The sequence below is a fragment of the Carassius gibelio genome, chromosome B3, assembly GCF_023724105.1.
Source record: "Carassius gibelio isolate Cgi1373 ecotype wild population from Czech Republic chromosome B3, carGib1.2-hapl.c, whole genome shotgun sequence".
Lineage (NCBI taxonomy): Eukaryota > Metazoa > Chordata > Actinopteri > Cypriniformes > Cyprinidae > Carassius > Carassius gibelio.
In genome coordinates, this window is record NC_068398.1 from 47476854 (window position 1) to 47497549 (window position 20696).

Genomic DNA, 20696 nt, shown 5'->3' on the forward strand with positions numbered 1-20696 from the left:
CAGGAGAAGACAACAAAGAATATAGTTTACAAGTAGCTTGTCGATTCAGCGTGGTAAGACTCTCGCTCTCTCTCTCTTTGCATGTGTGAGAGTATTCGGGAAGAGTATTCGGAAATAGTGGAGCAATTTTTCGTGGCTAATGGAATCGAAGATGAGGGTAAGCAAAGAGCTATTCTCATAAGTGTTGTGGGACCACAAACGTACAGTGTGATGCGAAATCTTCTGAGCCCTACGAAACCAAGTGAAAAGACTTATCAGCAACTGATAACGATGTTAAAAAATCATTTCAATTCTAAGCCAAGTGAGATTGTACAGAGATTTAAATTTGATTCAAGAACGAAGAAGGCGACAGAGACTGTGACAGAGTATGTAGCTGAGTTGCGTTGTTTAGCACAAGATTGTAATTACGGAGCAACTTTAGATCAAATGCTGAGGGATCGTCTTGTTTGTGGCATAGATGATGATCGGATTCAGAGACGGTTGCTTTCAGAAGCAAATCTGACATTTGAGACTGCTTTTAAAATTGCAGTAGCTACTGAAGCCGCAAGCAAAAATGTGCTCGATTTACAAAATAAATCCGGGGTACAGGCATGTAACAGCATCATGTTTAAAGAAAGGAAACCGGATCACTGGAAAAGAGGGGAATCTGGTGAACAAAAAGAAAGTAGAGAGTGTCACAGATGCTGCGGAAAAAACCACCAAGCTAACGAATGTAGATTTAAGAAGGATAAATGTTATGTGTGCAGGAAAATTGGACATATCGCCAGAGCCTGTCGCAACAAAAGCCAACAGAGTGGACACGCGACAACGGAAAAAGGGGGAAAAGGTGTGCGTCCGTATCGGGCATTCAATGTAAGTGAAAATAATGAGAGTGATGAATCTGAAGAAACATTCACTTTGGCATGTGTAAAAACTGATGCATTGAAGAAAGTGAAACCCATCAATGCGGAGTTGCATGTTAATGGCAGACTGGTAAACTTTGAGATTGATACAGGGTGTAGTGTCAGTCTTATGAATGAGGGAATGTACAAGGATATCTGGAAACATTCAGAAGCTCCCAAACTGAGACGTACAAAAATCAAGTTGAGAACTTATACAGGAGAGCAAGTAGAGATAGTGGGTGTGGCTGATGTACAAGTAAAATACCAGCAGCAGGAAAAGAAAATGCCACTTATCATAGTGAAAGGAACAGGACCATGCTTACTAGGCAGAGCCTGGCTTGAAGAAATTCAACTGCCATGGAGTGAGATAAAGCTGATACAGTCAGAGGTGATGACATTACAACAGGTGCTATCCAAGCATGAGGAAGTATTCAAAGAGGAGCTTGGGACATTAAGGGGTACTGCAGCTACTCTTCACGTGCCGACTGATGCCACACCACGGTTCTTTAGACCTAGATCTGTGCCTTATGCCCTGCAAACAAGGGTGGAGGAAGAGATTAATCGACTGCTACGGGACGAGATCATATCACCTGTTAAGTATTCAGAGTGGGCAGCTCCTGTTGTTCCTATCTTGAAATCAGATGGCAGTATAAGATTATGCGGTGACTACAAACTCAGTCAATAGAGTGTCAACATTGGAACAGTATCCAATACCTAGGGTGGAAGATCTTTTTGCTCTATTGGATGGAGGAAAGCAGTTCACAAAATTGGACATGAGTCATGCATACCAACAAATTATCATGGATGAAAGCTCCAAGAAATACTTGACAGTGAATACACAGAAAGGGTTATTCACATATAATCGTTTACCCTTTGGAGTGGCTTCAGCTCCTGCTATCTTCCAGAGAACAATGGAGGGATTGTTGCAAGGTATTCCTGGATTAGTTCTTTATCTGGATGATATATTGGTGACGGGCGTAAACCAAGAAAGTCACTTGAAGACACTGGATGAAGTGCTGTCGAGACTGGAAGAAGCTGGTTTGCGACTGAAAAGAGTAAAATGTGTGTTCCTGGCAGATGAGGTGGAATATTTAGGCCACAGAGTAGATGCACAGGGTCTACATCCTTTGGGAAGTAAAGTGAAAGCCATTGAAGAAGCACCAGAACCAAGGAATGTCACAGAGCTTAAAGCATACCTGGGACTGCTTAACTATTATAACAAGTTCCTGCCAAATCTGGCAACGCTGCTGGCCCCCCTACATCTGCTGCTGAGAAAAGATGTTCAGTGGATGTGGAAAAAGCAACAGCAAGAAGCTTTTATAAAATCTAAAGCTCTACTAAAATCAGCAGAGGTGCTAGCTCATTATTCATCAGATTCAGAACTAACTTTGGCTTGTGATGCTTCACCCTATGGGGTTGGTGCAGTGCTCTTACAGCGTATAAAAGGAGAATATACGTGTATAGAGTGTTATATTTGTAAATAATGTTATTAGTATTTAGTTGGTGATATTGGTGGTAATAGTATTGAAAAAAAAAATAATAATAACAATTGACAATTGATAGCTTAAGGAGGAGGGGATGTAGTATCCTGGAGTAACCACTAGGTGTCATCTGTATATCTAAGTTGTTGGGTTCTATCGTGGCACGAATGGGGTGGAAGAAGAGGTGCCAGGTGGAAGCAGTGTTTGATGTATGTTGCTGTAACTGCTGCAAACAGAAAGTAAAGTATTAACTTCAACTCAATACATGTGGTGGTGATTTATATGGACGATATCACAGTAACATATTGTTTATTTTTTCCTAATGTTGGCTCGAAAGGCTATAATGGTCAAGAGGGTTGGTAGTGATGCCCCCTCTACTCAGATGTGGAAATCTATGATATCTGAAGTTGTAACTCTAGAAAGATTGAGGTATTGTCGCAATGGTAAATAGCACCTGTTTAAAAAATGAGAGAATATTTTTAAGTGTCTAGAGATTAAACGGTCATAAACAAAAACTGGATAAAATTTAGGTACAATCACATGATGAAATTCTGTATGTAAATTGTCCACATGTTCATGAATATGTAAATTATTTCCTGTGCTTTGTTTTTGTTTTAATATGTTTTTGTTTGTAATAATTAAAATGTTTAATAAAAAGAATATATATATATATATATATATATATATATATATATATATATATAGCTTTTGTAACTTTAATGAAAAAAAATCTTTAATTTATAGCCAAATATGTGATTCGTTTATTCAATTTCTGTACCTAAAAACTAATACTAGACCTCTTTACTCTATTGTATTTATTTTTGCTGTTGTTCGTAGTTATTTTTTAAATTATAGTTTCTCCATAAACATAGCACATACCGAACTGTACTGAAATGTGACTCTTGAACCATGAAACAAACCGAACTGTGAAAATTTGAACTGTGCCACCCCAATAATAAATAATAATTATAATAATATAGAAATTAATATATATATGTGTCTGTGTGTGTGTACATATATACCATATAATTATGGTAGGCTTACAGTGGCTGTCTGATATACTTTAAAATAAACCTTTATCATTTAAAAGCCCATACATGATGATGTCCGGCACAATTATTTATTTAGAAGTGGGGGGGAGGGGGGGGGGGGCGCCAACATGTTTTGCTGCATACCCCTCTAACACTGGATAGTTGCGCCCCTGGCTATCAGTAAAGCGAAGGTGAGTCGTGCGCTTTCACGAAGAGTTTACAGAGCATCAAATACAAGTGCGCTGTGCATCCATTGAGATGAACTGAAAAGTTCAGATTGCTTGATGGAGAGAGAACTCTGAAGCTCAGATGCTGAAATTAATGCAAGCGTCATGCGCTTCAGTCTATGTAGTAAACAAACCTGCACGTCTCTGCCATTCGATCATTCACACAGAGACGCACAGAACATGCAGGATTCATATTTCAAAAAACTTTTGCGGCTTAACATTTACCGATATTGGTCCATATGGAGATATGATTTGATTAATTTATGCTAACTTTGACAAATTCCTTGACTGTCCATATTTTCATAGTTTTATTTTCAAGACTGGATTTTGAGATTCTATCCTCGTTTTCTGCTTCGCGGAAATCATAGCGCTGTATGCGTCAAGAACCGGGTTTGAACCGGACCTCTGTACTACCGGTACTTAAAGAAACCTGGTACCGTCACATTTACATTTTTTTTAGTACCGACTTGGTACCGAAGTACCAGGTCTTTTGACAACACTAGTGCCCAATATTACAGGGTTTACTCCTAAAATAATACCTGGAGTGTTAGCCTCCACTCACATTTGGAAAAATGTCTCCACTTGATATTTTCAGTCAATATTTTGACGAAGAGGTCATAAACATCTTGTGTGCAAACACAAACAAGAATGCAGTGAGAAATCTGAGAGGGGTATGAAATTCTCATGGGCTGATGTATACCCTGAAGAAATGAACATAGGTACATAGTAAGTACATAGGTCTGCTTCTCTACATGGGTGTGATGGATCTGCCAAAAGTGAGGGACTTCTGGAGGAATAAGACTTTGCTTCATGTTCATTTTCCTGCTACTGTGATGTCCAGGGATCGTTTCTTAGCAATCTCCTGCAATCCGCACATCAGTGATCCAATGGAAGATGCAGAGAATGACAAGAAAAGAGGCACAGAGGAATATGACTGTCTCCACAGAGTCCAACCACTATTGGACATTATGAGGAACAGGTGCATGTCTATTTACCACCCTAGACAGCACATTTCTGTTGATGAGAGGATGATTGCAACCAAAGCCAGGATATCCTTCAAGCAATATATGAAGGCCAAGCCTACTAAGTGGGGCATAAAACTTTTTGTATTAGCTGATGTCAACGGCTACACCACTGACTTCAAAATTTACACTGGGAAGTCAAAATTTGCATCTGGAAAAGGCCTGTCTTTTGATGTTGTCACATCGCTGGTGAATCGAGACTACCTGGGGTCAGACTATGTGATTTACTGTGACAATTTCTACACAAGCCCTCTCCTCTTTCGACATCTGCATCAGCTGAGAAGAGTTGGTGTTCCCTCAACCAAAAACAATGCCCTGAACAAAAGATCACCAAGAGGCTCCATTCGTTGGATCAGAGATGATGTTCTTTTGTTTGTGAAGTGGATGGACACAAGGGAGGTCTCCATGTGCACAACTATCCACACAGTGTACAGTGGAGAAACTGTGCTAAGATGGATAACAACAGAGGATGGGCAACAGCAGTTCAGCAGTACAATAAGTACATGGGAGGAGTTGACACCTCTGACCAGATGCTAGGAACAAATTTGATGCACTGTAAAACACGGAAGTGGTACATGACCATTTTTCAGCACTTACTGGACATTGCTTTATTTTGCACAAAGAGCTGTGTGCCATTCACCATTACAAACACATGACATGGCAAAACTTTCAAGAGTTGCTTGGTGCTCAGCTCACAGGTGTTCCCCTGGATGGCAGCCCAAGAGAGAGATGCGATCATCTGCCTGTTCCTGTGAGTGACACTCAGGGCCTTTCACAAAGGGCCAGCATGGGTCGGCGTCGTTGCATATGATGCAAAAGGAGCACCCCATGGAAGTGCCAGGAATGTGATGTGGGACTATGCTTGCAGTTAGACAGGAACTGCTTCAGAGAGCATCATATTTAAAAGACTGAATTGAAGGATCCAAAAAAAAACGCATGTAGAACTGGGGTAAAACAAATGGCTCCTGAGTGAACACTTTGCAATCCAGTGTCCCAAAAAGACTTGTATATATGTATTATAGTTCCTTTTTCAAGATTGAGGCATTAGCTTCTTTCGCTCATGAGTTTTCAGATTTTTTTTTTTAATGAAAAGCAGTAAAATCGTTTTTTTTTTTTGCTATTTAAATTCTATTTGCCATCTCACCACACACAATAATGTACAATAACTGTAATATCCTGAAAGCCAATTATTTTCTGAAAAAAATGACACCTTACACTTGAATATACCACATTGTGTTATAATTTTATACTCAAAAAAACAAAATGAGTGAAAACGGCCTATTTTAGCCTTAGGTTCTCCCCCGGGATTTTGGCACTTCTCTTTAAAAGAAAAAAACAATTTGAGAGTAATTTTATAATACAAGGCGAACCGATTCAGAATTCGGAACCGCGTACTACCACACTACTTGTAATATGTTTTACCATAATATACAGCAGAAATAGTAAAAGCAATATGAAGTAATTGAAAATGAACATATTTTAACTGGCTTTTTTTTTTTTTTCTCGAGGGCTGCACCAAAGAACACACATGAAGCTGGTCCAAGTAGTCATCAGAAGGTTTGCTTATAAAACTGAGTGCTGAAATAACAGCACTCTTTTCAATATTTTTATCACTCTGTTTTAATTTGTTTGCACATTCCACAGAAACTAATAGTCTGTACACTTGTTTTCAATAAATGAATTCAATAAATATCAACATATTTCGATAAAATGTAATATGTTTAGGGCACAGAACCTTTTTTTAACACCTTTAAAAAAAAAAAGGTGTGAGTGAGTCTTTGAGTGTGTGAATCATTCATCAGTTCTTTTCAAAACTGGTGATTCATTCTGGAGCAATATAAGTGAGTGACTTTGAGTAACTGAATCACTAACTCATCTAATAAGAACTAGCGTACTTTGTGCTTTTTTATATTTCCAGCATCAACGTAATTAATTGATGTGGACACAATGCGAGCACTAATTGAAAGCAAAGGTTTGAGTATATATAAGGATTATGAAGCTTCAGGAATGCTTTCAGAGACATCAAGAAAGCTCCTTGTCAAGATAGGAGTCCGTGCTTTGGTGGAACAAAGTGGATTGTAAGTTTACAGTTGAGAACTAAAACAACTGTGAATGTGATAACGTATAAAGATGTTAAATACTTTGAAAACACACTTATTTTTAATAATTTGAACTGAATTTGGTTCCTGTATTTTATTTTTATGTATTATGCTGGAGTCGAATTTGGTAGTTCGTGTCACAGGTCGGGGGGCCAAGCCAGACTGCACCCACCCCTGAAACCCAGAATCACCTCGGAGAGCGGACCAGAAGAACCAGACGGACGAGAGTATAAAAAATGAACAAGGTTTTATTTGATTAAAAGCAATTTAAAAGTTCAGTGTTCCTTCCGTGTCTCCCGACCAGAACGTAGCCAGACCTCGGACGCCGGGAAGGCATGGAGTCGTCAGCAGTTCGTGCCTGTACGGGGCCAGCAAGAGCCAGGATAGTCTGTCACCCGTCCCGGAGTGAGGGGGGGTATCCAGGTAAGTAGAGCTCGTGGATATTTCGGTCGAGACCGGGGAAAGGAATAATTCTCGTGTCCACCTCCTTCTACAGGGACATCACATACGGCGTTCGGCCCAGAGAATCCTGTGATCTGCACAGCGGGGTAAGTAATCAACAATAAGTATGTGTCCTTGAATAAGTAATGGGGCTTACGACTGGGAGATGCTTCGGTTAAGACCGGGAAAGGAATAATTCGTGTGTCCACCTCTTTCTACAGGGACATCACATACAGCATTCGGCCCAGAGGATCCTGCGATCTGCACAGCAGAGTAAGTAATCAACAGCAAGTATGTGTTCTCGCATAAGTAATGGGGCTTACGGCTGGGAGATGCTTCGGTTGTGACCGGGAAAGGAATAATTCGTGTGTCCACCTCTTTTCATAGGGACATCACATGCGACGTTCGGCCCAGAGGATCCTGCGATCTGCACAGCAGAGTAAGTAATCAACAGTAAGTATGTGTTCTTGCATAAGTAATGGGGCTTACGGCTGGGAGATGCTTCGGTTGTGACCGGGAAAGGAATAATTCTTGTGTCCACCTCTTTTCATAGGGACATCACATGCGGCGTTCGGCCCAGAGGATCCTGTGATCTGCACAGCAGAGTAAGTAATCAACAGCAAGTATGTGTTCTTGAATAAGTAATGGGGCTTACGGCTGGGAGAGGCTTCGGTTGTGACCGGGAAAGGAATAATTCTCGTGTCCACCTCCTTTCATAGGGACATCACATGCGGCGTTCGGCCCAGAGGATCCTGCGATCTGCACAGCAGAGTAAGTAATCAACAGTAAGTATGTGTTCTTGAATAAGTAATGGGGCTTACGGCTGGGAGATGCTTCGGTTGTGACCGGGAAAGGAATAATTCTCGTGTCCACCTCCTTTCATAGGGACATCACATGCGGCGTTCGGCCCAGAGGAACCTGCGATCTACACAGCGGGGTAAGTAATCAACAGCATGTATGTGTTCTTGAATAAGAAATGGGGCTTACGGCTGGGGGATACTTCAGTCGAGTGCCTGGGTGTGGATTACGGTGACGGTGGTGGGCTCTCGGGGTGGTGAGCGTCCGGCATTAACTCTATACATCTTCCCCACACTCTGTAACTTCACTTCAAACGATTTATTGTGCAAACACACCACTTCAGACACGGCACACCCACTCTTCAAATAGAGCCAGCACTCACCCAACGATGACTCCGTCCACTTCACAACGTTATCACTCCCAGTCCAGATGTATGCAATTGATCGAAGTCCCAGATCAGGTCTCTTAACTTCCCTCCGATAGCGATGGCGCGGTCTGGTCTTCACTTGCTTTCCAGAACTCACACTCTTTCTGTCCTGAATATCTCCACTCGATCGCTGATAAATCTGTTGCACAGCCAGATAGCCGAAACCCCACAATAGTCCTCAAATACCTCCACACGCCAGCCCAAACGTCCCAGGAATTCACCTCTCCTAGGGGAACACATCCAAAGAGAAGAACCACACACGGGGGCAAGCCAACCCGGAAGAATAGCCGGGAAAACGAACGACCAAATAGAATCAACCCCCCCATGGTCTCTGCACTTCTCTTTTTATGTGGTTACTCCGCCTCCATAATCCTCTCACAGATCGCCACATCAAACTCCCCACACCAGATGTCAATCTGTCATTAGCGTTGTTATTATGACATCGGGCGCAACCCGGAAGTGGACCGGTGTTACCGCGACACCGTCCCGAGGGGAACACAAAATTCCGGCGGGACTTAGTTCCGCTTCTCTTTTGTCACCCCGTGACATTCGTCCATGTTTTGTCTATGTTTTGCTTATAGTTACCCTTGTAATGAAGAGAAACGGATGTTGGCAGAAAGTGTGGTAACACTGTTTCCTTCTCTGAAGATCAAAATGGGAGAAGAGAATGAAGGATTTGTAAGTTGCACTTATTAAAATCCATCAAGCCTACTTTAAATAAATGCAAATTGGAATAGTAAATGTGGTATGTTAATTAGTGAAAGTGAAGTGACATTCAGCCAAGTATGGTGACCCATACTCAGAATTTGTGCTCTGCATTTAACCCATCCGAAATGCACACACACAGAGCAGTGAACACACACACACACACACACACTGTGAGCACACACCCGGAGCAGTGGGCAGCCATTTATGCTGCTTCGCCCGGGGAGCAGTTGGGGGTTCGATGCCTTGCTCAAGGGCACCTAAGTCATGGTATTGAAGGTGGAGAGAGAGCTGTTCATGCACTACACCCACCCACAATTCCGTCCGGCCCGAGACTAGAACCCACAACCCTTCAATTGGGAGTCCAACCCTCTAACCATTAGGCCACGACTTCCCCCAAATTAGTTAACAGGTTACAAATCAATTGTAAAATTTAGTGACTAGGTATTTTTATATATATTTTTTTTTTATTACCAATATTACAATTACAATAACACCAAAAGTACATCCGCTCTGCTGGTTTGCTTGTCACACATCATGGGTTCTTGTAAAAGTTACAATTGTTATCCTCCGCCTTTCATTCAGGAACATTTCTGTGACCCAGTCTTCCACAGTCCACAATCAGGACCACTCCCGTCAAGTATATTTATGAAAATTATAATTGCATACAGTTAGTGTTGGCAGTATGGTTATGTTCTGGGCAACACTCCACACGCCTGTCCATGCAGCCATGCTTGGAGAGCAGCAAGACAAATCCCCCCTGGGGTACAGAACAGGACCAATTATAAGCATACATAATTACAATTCACAATTACATGAGTTGTAAACAAAATGTGATAGAGACTGCTTCCAATGAAGACACTGTAAAGAAAGAACAAGTTAGATCTGTTTATTATTATTTACAGGTCTCCAAAATGCCTTTGTTGAAGAGGTCACAGAAATGTTATCAATAATTTCCTCAGAGTTTTACTGTTTTGTAATTGCAGGGGATTTTAACATTTACATAGATAATGCAGAAAACAGAACTACAAAAGAAATGATAACGGTTATAAACACTTTTGACTTGACTCAGCATGTGCATGGACCCACACACAAAGGTGGACACACTCTGGATCTAATCATCAGTAGGGGTCTAAACATTTCATCCATTGTTATTAAGGACATGGCACTATCTGATCACTTCTGTATTTTCTTTGATATATTGATCTCTGCTACCACTGAATCTAGATCTGTCTCTGTCAGAAGGAGATGCATAAACAAGAAGTTTACTGTTTATGGAGGCTATATCTGTAACACCAAGCATTTCTGCAGACTCAGTTGATATTCTCCTTGATTCCTTCTACTCAAAAGTTAAGAATGTTATTGATGATATTGCTCCAATAATAGTCAGAAAGAAAACAAATAGACAGAAATCAGTTTGGAGAAGATCAACAGCAGTTCAGACTATGAAAAGACAATGCAGAAAAGCAGAGCGGATGTGGAGGAAGACGAAACTTGAAATTCACTATAGCATCTATAAAGACAGCCTTCATGCTTTTAATGTGAAACTAGCCACAGCTAGACAGAACTTCTTCTCTAACCTTAAAAACAGTAACTTAAATAACACTCGTACTCTTTTTGCCACTGTTGAGAGACTGACAAATCCCCCAAGTCAGATTCCCAGTGAAATGCTCTCAGACAGCAAATGAAATGAGTTTGCTTCTTTCTTTTCTGAGAAGATCATAAATATCAGGAAGGCGATCAGCACATCCCCAAGTAATGCAGAGGTCAGACAGATTAGGCCACAATATCAAAAAGATACTATGTCTATTTTTGAAACAATTGATAGCAAAATTCTGGAAGACATAGTGCAGCAACTAAAATCATCAACCTGTTGTCTTGACACACTTCCCACATCTTTTTTCAAAAGTGTGCTTAACTGCTTAGAAGCAGATCTCTTAGAAGTGGTGAATGCCTCACTTCTTTCTGGGACATTTCCAAACTCACTAAAAACTGCAGTTGTTAAGCCCCTCCTGAAAAAGAGCAATCTTGATAACACAATTTTGAGCAATTTTAGACTAATTTCTAATCTTCCTTTTATAGGCTAAATTATAGAAAAGGCAGTTTTTAATCAGCTGAACAAATACTTAAACTCAAATGGATACCTGGACAATTTTCAATCTGGTTTTCGGCCGCATCACAGCACAGAGACAGCACTCATTAAGATAATAAATGATATTCGCTTAAATTGTGACTCTGGCAAAATATCGGTGCTGGTATTGCTAGAACTCAGTGCTGCGTTTGACACTGTTGATCATAACATACTTCTACAGAGACTGGAAAACTGGGTCAGGCTTTCTGTGATGGTACTCAAATGGTTCAGATCATACTTAGAAGGGAGAGGCTATTATGTGAGTATAGGAGAGCATAAGTCTAAGTGGACGTCCATGACATGCGGAGTCCCACAAGGCTCAATTCTTGCACCGCTCTTGTTTAGCCTGTATATGCTTCCACTAAGTCAAATAATGAGAAAGAACCAAATTGCCTATCACAGCTAGGCTGATGATACCCAGATTTACCTAGCCTTATCTCCAAATGACTACAGCCCCATCGACTTCCTCTGCCAATGCATTGATGAAATTAATAGTTGGATGTGCCAGAACTTTCTTCAGTTAAACAAGGAAAAAAACAGAAGTCATTGCATTTGGAAACCAAGATGAAGAGTTCAAGGTGAATGCATACCTTGACTCTAGGGGTCAAACAACTAAAAATCAAGTCAGGAATCTTGGTGTGATTCTGGAGACAGACCTTAGTTTCAGTAGTCATGTCAAAGCAGTAACTAAATCAGCATACTATCATTTAAAAAACATTGCAAGAATTAGATGTTTTGTTTCCATCCAAGACTTGGAGGGACTTGTCCATGCCTTTATCACCAGCAGGGTGGACTATTGTAATGGGCTCCTCACCGGCCTTCCCAAAAAGACCATTAGACAGCTGCAGCTCATCCAGAACGCTGCTGCCAGGATTCTGACTAGAACCAGAAAATCTGAGCATATCACACCAGTCCTCAGGTCCTTACACTGGCTTCCAGTTACATTTAGGATTGATTTTAAAGTATATTTCTCGTATATAAGTCACTAAATGACCTAGGACCGAAATATATTGCAGATATGTTCACTGAATATAAACCTAACAGAGCACTCAGATCACTAGGATCAAGTCAGTTAGAAATACCAAGGGTTCACACAAAACAAGGGGAGTCCTCATTTAGTTACTATGCTGCCCGCAGTTGGAATCAGCTTCCAGAAGAGATCAGATGTGCTAAAACACTAGTCACATTTAAATCTTGCCTAGATCGGATTACAGGTTCAGTTGGTGGAGTTGGGGTTGGAGGAGGGAGTTAATTGCAAGCAGCAATGCGATGGAGAGACACTGAATAATGGGAATTTAAATAGACCGCAGGTGATAGGTGTCAAGACTGGATTGGTACACGTCAGGAACAGCTGACTGTCAGCTGATGCAAGCGTGACTAACATGGCCTGACTGAACTAACGCGATTCTCGATTTTGCTGAGAAATATAAACTTCTGATCAATTTCTGAGAGGATGCCCCTTGCTCAAGGCTTACACTACACAGCATTGCTGGTTTACAAAGAAATATTCATTTATCTGCAAAAAGAAAGAAAAGCTTAAAATACAATTAAATTACTATCTTTTGCTATTTTATTATTATTATTTTATTACGTTTTTGAATGCAGAAAGAATGTAATGCCTTTGGTTTTGTTACTGTTAGTTATTTATTTTTGTTTATTGTTAAAAATAAGAAAACATATAATTTCCTGTGTTCCATATTTTATGGCATACTTCAATAAATAAGAAAAGATTTAGTATACAAAACTATTTTAATTGTTTTAAAATAAATTAGTATTATAGTTCATATTTTCTGATAATATGTTCTTCATAGTATGTGTATGAGTTCCAGTACTTTTACCTTAAAGTGACATATCAACCATTTGGTAGAGGCCGTTATTTAAAAAATTATTAGATTGTGTTGAAAAAAAAAAAACATTGAGTGTGGTAACTAGCGACAAAAGGAGACAAGAAATACAAACAAAACATTTTCCAATTACTCAGAATGTGTCTTATAGTTAGTCCAAACTTGTATTTATTTAGCAGCTGTTGACAATAAACAAAGATGCAGGATGACTGCTTGACTGATAACTACGGAAGAGGATTAGGGCCACGCAATAATAAAACCATTTTGAGATTAAAGTCATCATAATATGAGATTAAATTTGTTGATCAGTTGGTTCGTCCGTGCAGCGTATGATCACATCAGTGCGTTCACGCTGCCACTGACCTGAAGAGAAAAGCTATCATGTGTATGAATGAAACAGCTTCACAGTCTTTTCAGCCACAAAGTATGATTATTTCTGTGTTACAGATATTCAAATCATAGAAGTACTGGGATAAAAGTTTATAGTTTGGACACTGTTATGCCAGTAGGTGGCGAAAAGGGGCTGTTAAAATGTATTGGTCTTTGAGTAATCCAATAGTAAAAATAAAAAAAAAATGCTGATTCATCCAGTAATGAAACACATACATCTTGAGTGAATCATTGAAGCATTCAATCATAAATTGAATGTGATTTTGTTTGGTTGTCTAATGTTTTTTCTTCAGAATCATGAAATAACTTCCATTAGGAAAAAAAAAATCATGCAACTCTATTTTGCACACAAACAGCTCTTAAAAAGTCCAAAAAGTAAAAAAAAAAAAAAGAGAGACATGGGATAAATGTTTGACGTCATTCTTTAATCCCATTGGAATCAGAACTGGGAATCGATAAGCAGAATCGGAATTGATCAAATTCAAATGATACCCAGCCCTAGTTTAAAAGGGACTTTGAGAAAACGCTGCATCAGTGTGAAAGCGTTATTTATAGTAATTGTTAAAATAATATATTCTCTAATGTTTTCTTGACCAACATGCATGTGAAATCTCTAGCAGATCTGCTCCATTATACCAGTCTCACACTAGCCTTTTAGACCAATTTATGTGCAATTTTCCCATTCTGAGAATCTGAGAAATCTTGTCATGGACCTCCATCGATTTCAATGTTCGCCACGGATTATCTGGTGATGTGAGGCATTGAAAGATCGAATCTTGCACCTCCCTGGGTGCCCCAATCATATCAAGCATGTTCAATAGCATCCAGCTGCAGCCCCGCAGACTCAGCTCCGGCTAGACACCACTGGCTGGACACCAGTGGATAGACAGCCTACGTCATTTCCATTTTCTCTGTCATTTCTGTTTCGCCGCTAATTTCCATTTTCACCGCTGGATGGACAGCAATTTTATTTCCTGTTTTCACCTCTGGATTGAGATATTTATTTTATATTTTCACTTCTGGATATACATATATTTAGTTCTCACCTCTGGATGGACAGTATATTTATTTCATATTTTCACCTATGGATAGACATTTATTTTATATTTTCACCTCTGGATAGAAAGCATATTTAGTTCTCACCTCTGGATTGACATTTATTTATTTTATATTTTCTCCTATGGATAGACAGCATATTTATTTTCTGTTTTCACCAGTGGATAGACAGCATTCTTTGCAGGCTTAATTGTGTGCAACTAATAAGTGTGCAAATTGAAATATTATCTTTATCATATCTCTTTATATAAAACGGTTCTCAATAATATACTTAATATTATAACATCAATAATTCATGCAAACTGCATTCACAACAACCACCTTGAAAATATATATTGTTCAGATCATATCATATTTGTGACTTAAATTCAGCCTAGATCAATGGACTATAACGTTTTGTCAATACAACAGACTTGTACATGTTAATGGACCACAGTTTTTTGCCTTGCCCATTTGGATATTCAAATCTTTTTTTGTTTTTTTGTAAATGTAACCACTTCTGTTTTTAAAATATACGTAGATTCACATGATCAGACAATTTACCAAACAATCCAGATCAAATTAACACTTCATGGTTTTGCAAGATTTATTGGAAATTACACAATCTAATTAGTAAAATGTGTCAAATCTGACGATCAGAATGAAGATGCCACAGTCAGGCCCGTAAGGTTGTGGGGGAAGTCCCTATTTCAAAAGAAAATAAAACATGAACGGTTCCAAATAAACTATTGCACACTGTGCACACCACACCTTATTCCTGCCCCCTAAAACTGGCAGTCTGGGCAATGCTCAGGAAATTCAGGGTCTGTATAAAACCCTCGCAGGTCTCCACGTCTTCCGTTTCCACAGTACCCTACATTGTTTGAATTGCACAGCGGGCAGTGATACCGGCTGCAGCACTCTGTGCATTTTTGTATTGGTGGTAGCTCCATCCCTTTACGCACACTAATGTGATTTGCCTAAAAGAAGAGGATAGTATTAATAGATTGTTTACGTAATAAGTATAGTGACACATATGAAATACCGGTACTACCTTATAAATCATAAGAGTTTACAAAAATCCAATTAATAACTTTCCAAAAAAAAAAGGAATTGAACAAATGTAGGTGAAAAGTTGTGTGTGTTAGATGGTTCACGAGTTCACCCTTACATCTAATCTGAAGGCAAATAGTAGGCATATTTTGGCGTGCTGTCCTGGGGGAGGGGTCCGGGCCCGGAGCATAGCCCGAACCCAAATAACTCCCCCTATCCCAATTTGGGATAAATAGATTAGAGGTGAGGAGTTGGGGTGGAGGAGGGTTGCCGAAAAACTGTCGTGGGACAGGAGGTAGGAAGACTGGATATATATACGCGTGCGTGCTATAAGATGATTAGCTAAACGAGATGCACCTGTACCAAATTGGATGATTATCTGATCGTGCTTCTCCCGAACTTTGTTAATAAAACCACATTTCACGAGTTCACCCTTACATCTAATCTGAAGGCAAATAGTAGGCATATTTTGGCGTGCTGTCCTGGGGGAGGGGTCCGGGCCCGGAGCATAGCCCGAACCCAAATAACTCCCCAAAAGAAGCTTAAAGCCATAGGACAGCAGCCAGAGAGATAAAATTTAGTTGCCCCCCAAAATATGCGTGTTGGGAAGAAAATGCAGAGCGACCGGGAGAGCCCGTGCAGTGTTCGACGAGAGCTGCGGCTCGCAACGTCTTACCAGCGAGCCCTCCATGCCGCTTATGGGAGGAGCACAATGCCAGATATCAAGAAATGAGGGACTCTTGCTGCCTCCGAAGGGAGCTGCGGCTCTGCTGCACCGGAAGGGAGAGTCCCTCTTGCGGCTGAGTACGAGGCGCGGTTTGTTGCATCTGATGGAGGGCTCTCACTGCGACTGAAGGGAGCCAGCGACTGTATCCCATCGGGAGGGAGATCCCTGGCCGCCATAGAGTATGCAACATAACTCGGACGGGGGGTTCACACTGCGACCGAAGGGAGCCGTGGGTCTGCTGCACCAGAAGGGAGAGCCCCGTCAGATGCTAAATAGGCAATGAGATTCGAGCCGCGGTTTGGCGCGTCGGATGAAGGGCTCCTAATGCAACCGAAGGGAGCCAGCGGCTGTACCCCATCGGGAGGGAGATCCCTAGCCATCGTGGAGCATGCAACATAACTCAGATGGGGGGTTCACACTGCGACCGAAGGGAGCTGTGGGTCTGCTGCACCGGAAGAGGAGCCCTAGTCCGATGCTGAGAAGGCAAAGAGACGCGACTGTTGGAGGGACTCCCGCTGCATCCGAAGGGAGCTGCGGCTCTGCTGCACCGGAAGGGGGAGTCCCCCATTGCGGGTTTATGGAGGCACGGTTTTTTGCCTCTGAGGGTTCTCCCAGCCTCCGTAGGGGGTTCGCAACTCTGCAGCAGGAGTGCTGCCCCGGAGGGGAGAGCCCTGATTGACGCTAACTAGAATACGACTGTTGGAGGGACTTTTGCTGCGTCCGGAGGGAGCTGCGGCTCTGCTGCACCGGAAAGGCGAGTCCCCCTTGCGATGCGAGGCATGGCTTGATGCGTCTGATGGAGGGCTCTCACTGCGACCGAAGGGAGCCAGCAGCTCTATTCCCCCGGGAGGGAGAACCCTATCCGCCCTTGAGCATGCAACATAACTCAGACGGGGGGTTCACCCTGCGACCGAAGGGAGCCGTGGGTCTGCTGCACCAGAAGGGAGAGCCCCATCAGATGCAGAATAGGCAAGAAGATTCGAGGAACGGTTTGATGCATCGGATGGAGGGCTCCTGCTGCGACCGAAGGGAGCCAGCGGCTGTGTTCCCCCGGGAGGGAGATCCCGGTCCGCCCTTGAGCATGCAACATAACTCAGACGGGGGGTTCACCCTGCGACCGAAGGGAGCCGTGGGTCTGCTGCACCGGTAGGGGAGCCCCGTCCGATACGGAGTAGGCAAGAAAACGCGACTGATGGAGGGACTCTCGCTGCGTCCGAAGGGAGCTGCGGCTCTGCTGCACCGGAAGGGAGAGTCCCCCTTGCGACTGTATAAGCGGCTTAATTTGATGCATCGGATGGAGGGCTGTCACAACGACCGAAGGGGGCCTGTGGCTCTGCTGCACCGGGAGGGATACCCCCATCTGCCGCTGAGCGCGCAGCGCAACTCAATGACAGATGAAAGGCTCACACTGCGACCGAAGGGAGCCACTGCCCAGCTGCACCGGAAGGGAGAGCCCTGTCCGATGCTGAAATAGGCAAGGAGATTGTAACGATGGCTGGAGGGCCCTTACTTTGGCCGAAGAAACGATAACTGAGAGGCTTCTATTATTCAAGTACACAACATGATTTAAGGAGGAATATATAAATTTTTTTTTTTTTTTTTTTTTTTTTTTTAAATGTCTGATGAACAACAACCGAGGGCATCTATCGGATTATGTGAGAGGCCCCTTTTGAGCTGCTTAAGATTAGGGCTGAAACGATTCCTCGAGTAACGCGATTACAAAAATGATGTAGGCAAATTCCTCTGCTTCGAAGCCTCTTTTAATTTATTCTAAATCTCACGTCGGGTTCTTTCGCAATGAATTTTTTTTTTTTTTTTTTTTTTTTTGAATGAATTAATCAAAATAGGTAATTGCACTTACATCCGATTCACGAATTAATATCTCTAAATATTAAGACGGAACAGTGTTTAAATGTAAATCCTGCATGTTCTGTGTGTCTCTGTTAATGAATGGAGCAGGAGCGCGACTTCCTTTTTCACACACACACTGAAGCGCGCATTACTCTCACGGTAATTTCTGCGTCTGCTGTCTCGCTAAATGAGGACTTGAACACATGAACAACATCTCCAGAACTGCTCTGACAGTCAGTTCATGAGCATTTGACTTTAAGTAAAACTAGCGTCACATCACATACACAGAACTGAAAAGGTACGTCAACCCGACTAAATAAAGGTCCGGGGTCCTGACATTTTATCCTACCCATCAGATTTACTGTGCATGCGCACATCAGTATAATTAAGCAACAACACATTTTGTTACTCGATTAATTTTTTTTTTTTTTTTTTTTTTTTTTTTTTTTTTTTAAACCAGAGTCGTTGATGAAATGAGGGTCCATCGTGAATTTAGATTGGGCGTTCCGGAGTTAGACAAAAGCGAGCCTGATGAGGTTGAATTGGAGAATGGACATAAAATATATATTTTTATTTATTTATTTATTTATTTATTTATTTTTTAGGCTCTTGCGGCAGCGAGAATTGCGGCAGTAGGGAAGGATGGAAAGGGCTCCTGCGGGAGCAGACACTGCTATGGCAGTGGTGAAATATAGGTAGAGGCTCCTGCGGGAGAAGACACTGCTGCGGCAGTGGTGAAATATAGGTAGAGGCTCCTGCGGAAGCGGAGACTGCTGCGGCAGTGAGGAAAAAACAGAAAAGGCTCCTGCAGGAGCGGACAATACTGCGGCGGTGGGGAGATATAGAGAAGGCTCCTGCGGGAGCGGACAATGCAGCGGCGGTGGGGAGATACAGAGAAAGCTCCTGCGGAAGGATGGCTGAAGTGAGGATTGACCATTACAGATAGATAGGGCATGTTAGGAGAGTTAGCTATGGTAGATTAGGAGTTTTAGTGAAAGGGGATGAGCTGGCGTTAGAGGGGTTGGCTGAAGAGGGTTCGAGATAGATATATAAATAAATAAAATAATCGGCCTGACCAATAATAGGTCTTGGTACCCTCTGCCTTCTGGCAAATCTGGAGCTGGAGGCCACTGAACAGAAAAATGGTTAGTAGCATGAGGGAGCGGAAGAGTTGAGGGCGCGTTTACGAATGGAGGCGGCCTCACGTTTGCTTCAGCTGCTGTAGCTGTGGGTCGTGGGAAGGGGCTGGGGTGTGTGATGTCTTGAAGAACCTGTGTAGCCTGCACTGCTAGCAGAAGTAACAGGATGGAAATACTGAGATGTGCAGGCCCGTGTTGCAAGTAAAAGTAGCTTCATGCTTGCTTTGGCTGCTGTAGTTGTTGGCTGATTTGACAATTGCTCAAACCTTGTCTGAATTAATACAGTCCTGTTGGAAAAGCATCTTTTCCTCTTGTTTTGGCCTTCGGGCCCTTTTAAACAGCCTCCGGAGCAGATAAATTTGGGATGCTGTTTTCCTGTTGTAGTATGGACTGTGAAAATAGAGGCTTTGAAACAATGTAGCATGTTTAGTTTTATAAACCATTGTACCAATAGACATGTCTATAGCAGTAACGTTAATTGCAGTAATTCAAATTCAAGCCGTTTCTAAAGACATTTACTTTGCATGCTTTTCATATAACAGTCCTAAAAAGACGATAGAAAATTTACTCACACTTGTTGTTCTGCAGCCAAACACGAGGCAGTAGCGTGAAAAATTCTGAATAATCATGCCAGTAAATGGTGAAATATGTCCCTAAATAATTGATCCTGCCGGAATAATTGCATGAAACTTATGTCTGTATCATCTCAGTGAGGTTTAAACATGCACAGTAAAGCAAATGCATACCTGTCAAGTATCCCGTTTTGGCCGGGAAAGTCACGTATTTTACCCTTCTTTCCCGCCGTCCTCCCGTATTAGTATTTTCCCGTAAATCTCCCGTATTTTAATTTTTTAATTTTAACCTTCGTTATTAATCAAATAATAATAAAAAACCCATTCCCAATCTGAGCTCTGTCACTAGTCTCGCGATAACTGGCACCTGTAGTAGCCTGTCCCGAGGGGTGTGTGAGGTCAGATGACATGAGTTATAACGCGGGGAAAACAACAACAAAAGAAAAAACAGACGGATGATGGATGCTACGATAGAGAGTGAAAGCACACCTGCCAAAAAAACAAAACCCATGTGTAAATATCGTGATAAATGGGACAGCGAATTTACTTTTTTAAAGAATGCAAAGTCTTCAACAAATTTGTACAACAACTCACTAAAAGAGTAAAAGAAAAGGTATGAAAAGAAAAGCTGTAAAAGAAAAGCAGTAGCCTACGAAATGAAAAGAATGTGTGGAATGAAAATAAAATGTAAATGTAAAGACAAGCAATGTTAAATTAACAGAAAATATGCAAATAAGCCTTTAAATAAATGCTCTTCATATATACCAGTTTGTGCTATAACACCTGTCTTAAAATGTAAGGGATACTGGAGCTTTGTTGGGGTGGTGGGACTACTCGCGGTG

The 20696-nt window shown here is 41.6% G+C and overlaps 1 long non-coding RNA gene across 1 annotated transcript; it reads right to left on the bottom strand.

Annotated features, from left to right (window-relative positions):
• Positions 1–7176: 7176 nt before the first annotated feature.
• Positions 7177–8955, bottom strand: LOC127952340 (uncharacterized). Its single transcript, XR_008152919.1, has 3 exons — positions 7890–8955; positions 7392–7723; positions 7177–7225 (listed from the first exon to the last, which is right to left on the bottom strand). It is a non-coding gene; the product is annotated as an uncharacterized LOC127952340 (long non-coding RNA).
• Between the last annotated feature and the right edge of the window lie 11741 nt (positions 8956–20696).